The sequence below is a fragment of the Bos taurus genome, chromosome 12 (assembly GCF_002263795.3).
Source record: "Bos taurus isolate L1 Dominette 01449 registration number 42190680 breed Hereford chromosome 12, ARS-UCD2.0, whole genome shotgun sequence".
NCBI lineage: Eukaryota > Metazoa > Chordata > Mammalia > Artiodactyla > Bovidae > Bos > Bos taurus.
Genome location: NC_037339.1, coordinates 43,855,387 through 43,859,820, shown reverse-complemented (window position 1 = coordinate 43,859,820; position 4,434 = coordinate 43,855,387).

Sequence of the window (4,434 nt, the reverse complement as noted above, 5' to 3'; positions counted from 1 at the left end):
GTGCAGCACTTTAACAGTATCATCTTTTAGGATTTGAAATAGCTCAGTGGGAATTCCATCACCTCCACTAACTTTGTTCAGAGTGATGCTTCCTAAGGCCTGAAAGGTTGCCTTGAGCTGGGAAAGATGTAGGGATTCTTGGCCTCTGGAGGAGAGGAATTCAATCTGGGGCCAGTGGTGAGGCTTGATTGCTCAGAACTTTTGTGTGATAAAGTTTTATAAAAGTATAAAAGTGATAATCAAAGCTTCTGACATAGGCAGAAGGGAGCATAAAGAGTGCCCCCTGGCTAGTCCTTAGTTGGATGTTATATAGCTACTCAGTTCAGTTCAGTTACTCAGTCGTTTCTGACTGTCTGCAACCTCATGGACTGCAGTACACCAGGCTTCCTTGTCTATCACCAGCTACTGGAGCTTACTCAAACTCATATCCATTGAGTCAGTGATGCCACCCAACCATCTCATCTCATCCTTTGTTATCCCCTTGTACTCCAGCTTTCAATCTTTCCCAGAATCAGGGTCTTTTCAAATAAGTCAGTTCTTCGCTTTAGGTGGCTAAAGTATTGGAGTTTCAGCTTCAACACCAGTCCTTCCAATGGATATTTAGGACTGATCTCCTTTAGGATGGACTGGTTGGATATCTTTGCAGTCTAAGGCACTCTCAAGAGTCTTCTCCAACACCACAATTCAAAAGCATCAATTCTTCTGTGCTCAGCTTTCTTTATAGTCCAACTCTCACTTCCATACATGACTACTGGAAAATCCAAAGCTTTGACTAGATGGACCTTTGTTGGCAAAGTAATGTCTCCGCTTAAATATGCTGTCTAGGTTGGTCATAACTTTTCTTCCAAGAGCAAGCGTCTTCTACTAGCAGGCTGATAATTGGAGAAAGTAAATTTCTCAAAGCTCAGAGACTGGCTCCAGGCCTCTCACCCACAACATGCATTTTGAGATAACACTGGCACAAGGTGAGTTGTCCTGGGCCATAAAAGGATTGACATGAATCTTGAAGAAAGGCAGGTTTCCAAGCAAATATATAGTTTCATTAACATAGATTAGGAGAATAATGAACGAGTAAAACATACTGGTTTGCTGAGCAATTATTGGTTCTGAGTCTCTTAAGAGGAACTGACTTGAAGAAAGACAGTCTAGGGTAAATACACAGTTCATTAACATAGCTTAAGAAAAACATTTCCATAGGAAAAACGCATTGGTTAGCTCAAGGTTTGAGAAAAGTTGTTTGGGTGGAACCAGGTGTAGTCATGGCAATACAGAATTTTAAAAGAAATCTCCCTTTGAATTTGTGTGCTGCTGCTAAATCACTTCAGTTGTGTCCGACTCTGTGTAACCCCATAGATGGCAGCCCACCAGGCTCCCCTGTCCCTGGGATTCTCCAGGCAAGAACACTGGAGTGGGTTGCCATTTCCTTCTCCAATTCATGAAAGTGAAAAGTGAAAGTGAAGTTGCTCAGTCATGTCTGACCCCATGGACTGCAGCCTATCAGGCTCCTCCATCCATGGGATTTTTCAGGCAAGAGTACTGGAATGGGGTGCCATTGCCTTCTCCGTTTTTGTATAGAGAAGGAGAAAAATCTGACACTTGTTGTTTGTTTCCTCTTGCTGCTTAAGAGAGATAAAAAGCACTTCATACTTGCAGCCTATTTCCTCCATTTGGAGACCCTTAGCCTTCCTGCCTGTTACCCTCTCAGGCCCACTTGACCTCACGTTCCTGGATGTCTAGCTCTAGGTGATTGATCACACCATCATGATTATCTGGGTCATTAAAATCATTTTGGTATGGTTTTCTGTGTATTCTTGCCACCACTTCTTATATCTCCTATTTCTGTTAGGTCCATAGCGTGTCTGTCCTTTATTGTGCCCATCTTTGCGTGAAATGCTTCCTTGGTATCTCTAATTTTCTTAAAAAGATCTCGTCTTTCCCATTCTATTGTTTTCCTCTATTTCTTTGCATTGATCACTGAGGAAGGCTTTCTTATCTCTCCTTGTTATTCTTTGGAACTCTGCATCCAGATGGGTTTATGTTTTCTTTTCTCATTTGCTTTTAACTTCTCTTCTCAGCTCTTTATAAGGGCTCCTCAGACAACCATTTTCTTTTTGCATTTCTTTGTCTTAGTTATGGTCTTTATCACCACCTCCTGTACAATATCATGAACCTCTATCCATAGTTCTTCAGGATCTCTATCAAATATAATTCCTTGAATCATTTTTCCCTTTCACTGTATAATCATAAGGGATTTTATTTACCCTTATTTACCTTTATTTACTCAGTCGTACCTGAATGGGCACTGGAATCAAGCAGACTCTATACAGAAATACCCTGTATTAAAATGTTTGTGAAAGTGATTTTACGAAGGTGAGTAAAAGTGTTAGGGGAAGCACATTGATTGAAACCGCCCACCCTGGTCAGGCACCATAGTAACCATTTGCATGAGTTGTTTTATGACAGGAGATCCTGATAAGGAATACAGAACTAATAAGCCACCACCAACCAGAAGAGTTGGGGAAAGGTCGAAAGGAGACACCGCGTGGCCGTCCACTTCCCAGAATCCCTCTCACTAGCATCCATCTTGGCTGAGCGATGTGTGCGCTACCAGGAAAGACTCTGAATTAGAATGATTGGCCAAAGACCACCTGGAAACTAATCCCATCACCATAAAACCCGAGAGCGTGAGCCAGGCGGCAGAGCAGTTCTCCTGGGTTCCCTTACCCTACTGCTCTCCACCCGGGTGCCCTTTCCAAATAAAATATCTTGCTTTGTCAGCACATGTGTCTCCTCGGACAGTTCATTTCTGAGTGTTAGACAATAGCCCAGTTTGGGGCCCTGGAAGGGGTCCACCTTCCTGTAACAAAAGGAGAGAGTCCTGGGAACTCTTATCACTCACAGAATATCCTATACTTCTAAAGACTAACATTCAGTGTTTTTTTTTACTCTGAAGGATGGCTTTCTGTTGATTGACTCATTCCATTAAAAGGGAAAAGAACTACCATATGATGCATAAATTTTACTCCTGGGTATATACCTGAAAAAAAAAAAAAAAGCAGTTATTTGAAAATATACATACACTCCAATGTTCATAGCTGCATTATTTACAATAGACAAGATATGAGAACAACCTAAGTGTCCATAAATAGTTGAATGGATAAAGAAGATGTCAGTCAGTTCAGTTCAGTTGCTCAGTCGTGTCTGACTCTTTGCCACCCCATGAATCGCAGCACGCCAGGCCTCCATGTCCATCACCAACTCCCGGACTTCACTCAGACTCACATCCATAGAGTCAGTGATGCCATCCAGCCATCTCATCCTCTGTTGTCCCCTTCTCCTCCTGCCCTCAATCCCTCCCAGCTTCAGAGTCTTTTCCAATGAATCAACTCTTCGCATGAGGTGGCCAAAGTACTGGAGTTTCAGCTTTAGCATCATTCCTTCCAAAGAAATCCCAGGGCTGATCTCCTTCAGAATGGACTGGTTGGATCTCCTTGCAGTCCAAGGGACTCTCAAGAGTCTTCTCCAACACCACAGTTCAAAAGCATCAATTCTTTGGGGCTCAGCTTTCTTCACAGTCCAACTCTCACATCCATACATGACCACTGGAAAGACCATAACCTTGACTAGACGGACCTTTGTTGGCAAAGTGATGTACTCAGCCATAAAGAAAAATAAGCATGATATCGGTTATATGTGGAATCTAAAGAAATCGATAAACTAACAAATATTGCATAAAAGAAGCAGACTCATAGATAGAGAAAACAAACTAATGATTACCTGTATGGAAGGGGCAATATAGGAGTAGGTGGAGTGAGCAGTACAAACTGTTGGGTGTAAGATACGCTCAAGGATGCATGTATATGTAGTCAATTCTTTGTCAAACAGTAAATGGAAAGTAATCTTACAAAATGTATAGTTGTATAAAGCGAAAATCGGTTCAAAATTGAGAAAGGAGTACGTCAAGGCTGTATACTGTCACATTGCTTACCTAAGTTATATGCAGAATACATCATGCAAAATGCCGGCCTAGATGAAGTGCAAGCTGGAAACAAGATTGCACGAGAAATATCAATAACCTCAGATATGCAGATGACAGCACCCTTATGGCAGAAAGTGAAGAAGAGCTAAAGAGCCTCTTGATGAAGATGAAAGAGGAGAGTGAAAAAAACTGGCTTAAAATTCAACATTCAGAAAGCTAAGTTCATGGCATCTGGTCCCATCACTTCATAGCAAATAGGTGGTAAACAACAGAAACAGTGACGGACTTTATTTTCTTGGGCTCCAAAATCACTGGGGATGGTGACTGTAGCCATGAAATTAAGACACTTGCTCCTTGGCAGAAAAGCTATGACAAACCTAGACAGTGTATTAAAAAGAAGGAACATTACTTTGCCGACAAAGTCTGTATAGTCAAAGCTATGGATTTTCCAGTAA